Below are 8,983 nucleotides of genomic sequence, written 5' to 3' on the forward strand. Positions count from 1 at the left end.
TTTCTAATCCCAGCTGTGTCCCAACAAGGTTAGCACAAGCATAGCAGGGATTTATTGATTTTACCTCATGGCACATTGGCAGTCCTGCAGGGGAGCACTCCACAGAGCATATACTCAGCTCCCCTGAAACTTCTAAGGACACTTGTGCCTCATCACTGAATAATTTGCTCCTTCAGATAATGAATTAATCTTTTATTGGTCACTGAACAGAAAAAGTTGGTGTCTAACTTGGATTTTTAAGATAGTGGGCTCTGTCTCGCTCTCTCTCTTCTTTTCCCTCTCTTTCTCCTTCTTTCCTCCTTTCAGAGTTTATCAGCATTCATTTAGTCTTTTCATGAAGGCATAAAACTTGGTAGCTAGGAAAACATAGCAGCTAAAAGACAATCAGCTTAACCAAGGCTGAGACTGAATATCAAAGATATAGCTGCCTCTTTGTTTTCCTCCTTAGTTCAGATGATTAAGCAATAATACCAAAATGAATGTTTCTAAACTAGGAGAAACTTGTATGTTTGAGAGGTTTGGAGTTCCTGGGTGTTCAGTCGGTGTTAGCTGTACACTTTGAGAGGATCTCTCAGAAAAAAATCAAAGGCTTCTTGGAGAAGATAATCACTGGCAGGATGGTTAGCCTAACCCCTAACTTTGCTTACCACAAGACATGGAGATGGAGAGATTTATTTGGATTGTGCAGCACCAAGATGAAGGTAAACTTTCATTTCTGTTTTGATGGTTTAAGCATCAGCCTCCTAGGAGAGAACAGTATTTATATGTTATTATGACTACTTGTTTAAGTCTTTGGTTATGTGTGCTTGGGAGTCTTTAGTATTTAGCATTTCTTTTGTGCAGAGGAAATGAATTTCTGTCTTATACTTGGTATACATTGCACATTGCATACTTTTCTCTCTTTTTTTGTGGGAGAAATTAAACATGAGCTCTTTATTTAATTTTCCCTGAGGCTCCAAGGTAGGAGGTTAATGAGACAGAGAATGGGAGAAAAAGAGCCTGACCCCTCTTTTTGGGGACCAGTCTTCCCCAAGACTGAAACTGGTTGAAGTGTGTGTGTGTGTGTGTGTGTGTGTGTGTGTGTGTGTGTGTGTGTCTAAAACTGAAATGAGGCCCTTTAATAGAGAGGGAGAGGGTGAATTCCACAGCCCTGCTAGATCTGACATTAGGTTTGATTGTTATACAAGAAAAGAAGAAACAATTCTAGTGTGCGATAATGGGTGATAGAATGAATAGCATGTTGTTCAAAACACAGGCAAAACTTTCTACAGAATGGTAGTCAACAATCTAAATGTGAAGTGGAATAGTAATCAGAGGTGTTCAGTGGTATTTGTAGGTGCATAGTGAAGTCCTTACAAATTATGCAGAACCAATGACAGAGAAAGCAAATCCTACCTTTCATTACTCTTCATTGTAAACTAGCCCTTCTCCAAGTAACTAGGGACTAGCCTGAGGTTCCTAGTTAGTTTCATATCTAAGAAGATTACTGTTTATATACATACTTTGTTTACTCTGAGGATATTTCAAGAAGGTTGCAATTAATAATAAAGAAAATATCACTAATATTGGGGTCTTCAAGGGTAGAATTAGCTACTATGATAAATTGTGAGTTTTCTTTTATTGGAGAATTTTCTGTGTAGTCAACACAGCAGGCATTAAAACAGCACTTTAATTAAACATTTATCTTAACAATGGGTTGTGCTAAATATTGTAAGTGTGCAGGTCCAGTAGCTCTTCTTGGATTTTTAAAAGGGAACCTCATTGCTTGTCTTTGATAGTTGGTTACAAACCCTTAGGATGAGAAAAGAAGAATCATTGTAGACATAGTTGACTTCTTTGTCAGTCATTCCATCTGTAAAATGTCTCCAGTGTTTTATCACCACAAAGATAAGGGCTGCTACCAGGGAACAGAAGAGGAGGTGCTACTAGAAAGAGAAATAGCTTCATTTTAGGTATCACTGAAAGTGGCTTCAGCAATCAGAATTGGGGTGAGGGAAGGTTGCCTCTATCACTTTCTGCTGAAAGCAGTAACTTCATAGGATTTGTTTGAGTGGAATAACCCCCACCAACCCCCAGGACTGCCCTGACACCTACTTGGCCCAGTGTCACCACAGGAACCAGGATTCAAAGAGGAACAAAATTGTCACAGGTTTTCCCATCATTCATTTTGTGATTACATAACCTTCTTAATCTTTTATTATCACACAACTCAGAAGTGTGGTGAGGGCACTGCTGGGCAGGAGAAAGGAGTCATCATATCACTCCCACCATCGCATACCAACACCAACTCTTCACATTTCCTCTAGATCTTCTAAATATATGGCCCTCCTACCTTTCATTATTTTGAGCCCTCCCAATATCAACATCGACATCAATCATTTCCAAGGACTGTGATGGAGATGAACAGAAGAGGGAGGTGGCTGCCCTGAGCTAGTTAAGTTCTATGGGACATTCCTGTCCCCATTATCATCAACCATTCAGTGCTCTACTTCAATCAATTTCAAATAGGATTTCCTGGTATTATGACCATCATGTTCCCACCCTATGCTTCTATACCCTCTTCTATTCAGTGTTACCATCAGCCCATTAATATCCTACTTTTCTTGTCTCTCTCAATCCTTGCCCTAACTCTGCTGTTCCTATCCTTCTACTTGACTGCGAACTCTCAAACTGTTATCAATAATCAATAATCTCAGATCTTTTCCTCTCCTACAATTCCCATCATTTTGCACTCAGGAAAACATTTCTCTAGAGGACATCTAATCCCAGGACACCTTCTCTTGTACTGGTTGCTACTTTTCTAATGTTGTGCAATATACCGGGCAAGGAGAAGTAAGGCTTTTCCTTGCTCCCAACTGCCATTTTCAGACCTTTCTAGTACTGTCATCATTCAGAAACCTCTTCTCCTTTAAGATTCACTTTATCTCCATAAATCCCCAATTTAAATCCATATCCCTGTCATTTATTAGCATTAAGACCACTTTCTCTCCATTATGCAACAGTTTTATACTTGTCTGAATATTTTATTTCACCTCAACTACTGCTGCAGACCTTGAGGATTTATATTTATTTTCCCAATAATGTCCCATTAAACACCACCTTGTGCTAGTATATTAATACTTATTCATATCCCATGACCTCTAGCTCTACTCTTCATCACTCAGCCAATGGTGACATTCTAGAGCACACCATCACCCCTAACTCTTCCACTTACATGATTTTGAAGTCTGAAATTTTACTCTCTGGCCACAGTCTCTTGCCCTTTCATCTTTGCCTCTGCCACATTCCTCCTTAACTTACTCAATCTCATCATGATTTCCTTTTGACTTCTCTTGATCTAGACTTTTTTCTACACTCATAGTCTGAACCCTATAGTTAATTAATTCAATTAAGAAAAGCTGATGCTCATATATCACGTTAGATTTGTGAAAGTACTTTATATAAATTAGCACCTTTGACCCTCACAATAATGTTGTGAGCTAGGTATGCTTATAGCCATCTCATAATGAGGCTGTTTCATAGGGCAGAGATACTTGAGAAACACCAGAAGACAGCTTCATGAGGTGGAGCTCTGGATAAAAAGCAAATAGGAGGGCTTTGCCAGTAGATAACCAAGAAATAAACCACTCCCAGGCCACACTTTAACTTAGAGGTGGAGTCATGACCTTAAATATTCTACTTACCTGCCTTCTTCTTCATTGGAGCCATTCCTATCAACTAATACTCCACCTGGAGTCATACCTCAATTACTAGTAAACTCCAACCCCTTCTTACTCTCACAATCTCAGAGATATTAAATCTACTTCTAACTAATGATGAACTATTCCCTTTACTAACCCCTGCTGCCTGTTTTCTCATTTCCATCCAACTCAACCCTACTGCTCAATGGCCCACCTCACGTATCTTCTTACTTTCTAACTTGACCACTGCAGCTTCTTCCCCATAATTAGCAACTTTTCCTTGATATTATACATCTTTCATACTTCTTCCATCTTGTATTACTTACAGAGGCCTAACTCTTCCCAGATGACATTTTATCCCTAGTTATCCTTCCCAGTACTGATTTCACTTTTTTCATACACTTTTCCTCACTGGTGCCAGACAGGGAGCCATAATATCATTTGTTACTAATTGCTAATTCTAGACTCTCCTTCTATTGCCATCACTCAGGAAGTTTTCTCCCCTTGAGGATCATCCTCTCCAAATTTACCAACCAACATATATCCTTATGACTGTTATTTACTGGCTGCAAGGATGTTCTCCCTCCTTTCTCAAAGATCACATTGTCTAATTCAAATTTCCCTCTTCACCCTCAAGACCTGTCCTTATAATAAACAGAAATTAAAGTGTTAATTCCAATACCCTAATTACCCAATTATTCAATCTACACAATTCCCACGATCAGCTCTTTCATATCAGTTACACACAGGGATGGTCATCCTTTGAAAGTGCCCCACTTGCATTAATATAAACTCTTAAATTCCTGTGTTTTATTATAACCTCCTAATTTTACATTTATCCATATGCCTTATTCTTTCTGAAGTCATTCTTCATCCTTACCATATCTTCCAATTTCATCAGTACTTTCCCAGCACCATCAATCTTGGTCTAGCTACATTTTCCTCATTTGCCAATATCAACCACTTAGGGAAACAGTTCAACTTTACACTACCATGTACTCTGAAATCCCTTGATTCTTTAACCTTTTGTAACCCACACCTTGCCAAACCCCAATCCTTGATTACTCCCACCATCTGCCTCCTCTGCTCCTACTTATGTACCACTAAATGGAGCTGGAGGAAATTATAAACTATGCTGACTGAATCCACAACAAATTATGTTATCTAATCTCATTTCAGTCCTCACTGGAGGGCTCTTATCATCTCACAACTTCTTTTTTTTTAATTAATTTACTTTGATATATCAACAATCACTTCCATAACCTTTTGAGTTTAAAATTTTTCTCCACCTCCCTCCCCAAGATGGCATGCAATCTGATACAGGCTATACATGCATATTCCTATTAAACATATTTTCCCTTTACTGTTGTTGTAAGGAAGAATTAGAACCAATAGGAGGAACCACCAGAAAGAGGAAACAAAACCCAACAGAATAAACAAAATAGCAAATAGTATGCTTCAATCTGCATTCAAAGACCATAGTTCTTTCTTTGGATGTGGATAGCATTTTCCATCACGAGGCCTTTGGAGATGTCTTAGATCCTTGTATTGCTGAAATGGGTTAAGTCTATCAGTATTAGTCATCACACAACATGGCTGTTACTGTGTATAACATTCTCCTGGTTCTGCTCACTTCACTCAGCATCAGTCCATACAAGTCTTTCCAGGTTATTCTGAAGTCAGCCTGTTCATCATTTCTTATAGCACAATACTATCCCATTACATTCATATACCATAACTTGTTCAGCCATTCCCCAGTTGATGGACATCCTCTCAATTTCTAATTCTTTGCCACCACAAGAAGAGCTGCTATAAATATTTTTTGTACATGTGAGTCCTTTTCCCATTTGCATGATCTCTTTGGGATACAGCCCTAGAAGTGCTATTGCTGGGTCAAAGGGTATGCACATTTTTATAGCCCTTTGGGCATAGTTCCAAATTGCTCTCCAAGATGATTGGATCATTTCACAACTCCACCAACAATGCAAGAGTGTTCCAATTTTCACACATCTTCTCCAACATTTATCATTTTCCTGTTTTGTCATGTTAGCCAATCTGATAGGTGTGATGCAATATCTCAGAGTTGTTTTAATTTGCATTTCTCTAATCAATAGTGATTTAGAGCATTTTTTCATATGACTATAGATGGCTTTAATTTCTTCATCTGAGAACTGCCTGTTCATATTCTTTGACCAGTTATCAATTGGGGAATGACTTGTATTCTTACAAATTTGACTTAGTTCTCTATATATTTGAGAAATGAGGCCCTTATCAGAGACACTGGTTGTAAAAATTCTTTCCCAATTTTCTACTCATCTCACCACTTCTTAACGTCATTCTCCAATATCTAATACCTTATAGTCTGAGGGAGAGGTGGCTCTTCTCCTTGCCAAGTCCAAGACTTCTACATGTACTCTTCCCTTCCTAATTTTTTCAGCTTGTTGCTCGCACTATTGTCCATTCCCTCTTTCTAATCTTGTAATAACAGCTCTGTATCTACTGGTTCCTTCCCTGCTACTGACAATCAAGTTTTCTAATAAATCCTTGATTAGGGAAACTAGGGTTCAGAGAGGTAAGTGGCTTTCCTATGTTTACACAATTCATTGGAATCACAGGGAGCTCAGTAATTTATGAAAAGTCACATCACCTGTTCCATATCATAGAATCCTCATTGGTAAACTAGAGATAGAATACTCTACCTACCTTACTGATTGTCACAAGAAAAGTGATTTGTAAACCTTAAACTCCAATATGATTGTGAGTTATATTAAATTTAATCTATTTCAGTATTCACCTCTAAAAAGATTAAAATTTCTCTGAATTCAATGTGCACGTGTGAGATATGAAAGTCAGCATAGTACCTACAAAGGGCTTCACAAAGATTATTTCACTAACTTTTGTCAAGTGGCCTGAGAGCATTGGGAGAAGCCCATTGTTTTGTTATTGAGTGAAAACATCTAAAGGCACAATTCTGAGGCAAAAGATTTTATTGCTCCTTTGATTTAATAATTCAATTCAGTAATCATTTAAGTGATTAATGTGTGTTCTTTAAGGTGGTATAGGAGAGGTAATATGGTATAGTGTAAAGAAAATAGCTGATCTTGGGTTACAAGAACTCAGCGTGGATACTTAATAGTTTGACATATAAAGCTTTAAGCAATCTTATCTGCCAGTCCATAAAAGTATTCTTTATTCTATGACACAGGGTAATAGATTTAGATCTTGGAAGGGAATGCAGAAGTAATCTAGTTCAATGCACTCATTTAACAGATGAGGAAACTGAGACCCAGGGAAGTTAAGTGACTTGGTCAAAATCACATAAATAATAAATCAAAGATTTGGAATCTGAACATAGGAACTTTGACTCCAGAGGCAGTACTCTTTTCACTGTGCCATGTCTTTTGAAACATTTGAAGCAGAGTCAAGATCACCACCATGAAACAGTTGACACAGAAACAATATTACCTAGTTGCCCATAAAGGAATATTGGAATTTGATACTCAAGTTTAATTTGTGTCCAGTTTGCAGTGCACTATTTGATTTTCAATACTTGGTTGCCTCGAACATTGGCTTCCTTTTTACCCCTTTTAAAACACATTTCAGTGTTTGAAAGGAGCCTTGAGGGCAGACTGATTGTGCTCACCTTTACTTAGCAAACAAGTTTGCCTTTCAAAATGAACAGCACATGGATATTTTTAGATCAGATCTCTCAATATGGTAGATATGGTGCCTTTCCCAGTCACCCTCATATAGTTCCAGTATCCTGTTACAGAGTCCACAAGCTCAGAGGCTCCTGTTAGCACAGAGACAAATTGGATTTCTGCTGAAGTCAAACAAGGCAGCACATTTTTCTATCTCTCCTTGATGAATGGATTACACCTTCTGGAGAAATGGTTCTATTTATTCATTATCACAATTCTGCCCTACTCAGGTTACATTTATTAACTGGAAATAAAAAGTAATTTAGACACAGATTCATTATAAATAGATCATGCTCCCCTCTGCTCTTTGCCGCAATCACTTCCAGCTGGATTACCATATGTTTACCTTGTTTGCCTCCTAGGACCTTCAGTGGGCATATACAGTAGATCGATTTTTCTTAATACAATTAAAAGTAATCCTGTAATTGATCCTAATTAAAGACTGTTTAAAACAATTACTATAACGTCATAGAAATGTGGTAGGAAGAGTTTTGCTCGTTTATTTAGTCTACCCCCCTGTTGGTTCTACTCTTTGTTCTCTGCAGTGTTCTTTTCTAGTCCAGTCTTGTTTTTAAAAACCTTGCATGGATTAGGGTTTCAATTTTTTCCTCAGAGATACAGTTTCAAAATCTGATAGATTTCATTGTACCCTAAAGTTGTCCTAAATCTTTATTTTTCTCTCTGTGTCCTTCTAAATGTAAATGTGACCCATAGTAAGTTACAAGGTACTCCAGGCTATAGGCTGCTCAAAAAGGTGAAATTATTTCTATCATCTCCATCTCCATCCCTTAAAGTCCTGGGTTCCACCACTGGAACAATAGATTCTGATAGGGGAGCTTTCAATATATCTGACCCAGGACCAGACCTCCACACCTTTTCTACCTCATCTTTAATGTTGCCCTCCCCCATTATATTTTAAGTTCTTCAAAATAATAGGCTGTTTTTCTTGTTTGTATTTATATTCTTAGCATTTAGCATAGTACCTGGCACATAGAAATCTTTTAAAAAATAGTCTGTCTATTTATCAATCTACTCTAAAGTAAAAAACCTTAGGACACTTCTCATGACCATATCCTGGGGGTGGAGGAAGAGAGAGACAAGTCTCTTATCATCCTATGTTCATGCTGCAATGTAAGCATGAAGGTAGTTACAGTCTCCTTTCTTTACATACAATACCTGGCACATTATTATAAATAAATGTTTAATAAATGTTTATTGATCGATTGATATGATGAGAGTAAATAGATGTGCCCCTTTGATCATGGTTCTCTGGACTCTGGTTCATGCTAAATAATTTTTGCACTTTGAGATTATGAAGCAATATTCTTATTAGCCATTGATGCAGGAAGAGTGACTTACAGAGTAGACTCTCATTCTCTTCTTCCTTTCACCAGAATATGTGGCATGGACCTCTTTCCCTAGAAATTCTCATGGGGGAAGGGTTCCTCTTCCCACTGTCACTAGATATTTAAAAATAGCAGCTAAAACACATGTGGCCTAGGGCATTGGGCTGCCTTCTATACTTTGGGTTTCTTTCCCCAAGGACAGGGAGGCAAATGGCAATGCTCATATGAAAGTTTGAGAGGTCAAAAGCTGCTCAAA

Source organism: Phascolarctos cinereus, unplaced genomic scaffold, assembly GCF_003287225.1.
Source record: "Phascolarctos cinereus isolate Bilbo 61053 unplaced genomic scaffold, phaCin_HiC Scaffold_726;HRSCAF=1367, whole genome shotgun sequence".
NCBI lineage: Eukaryota > Metazoa > Chordata > Mammalia > Diprotodontia > Phascolarctidae > Phascolarctos > Phascolarctos cinereus.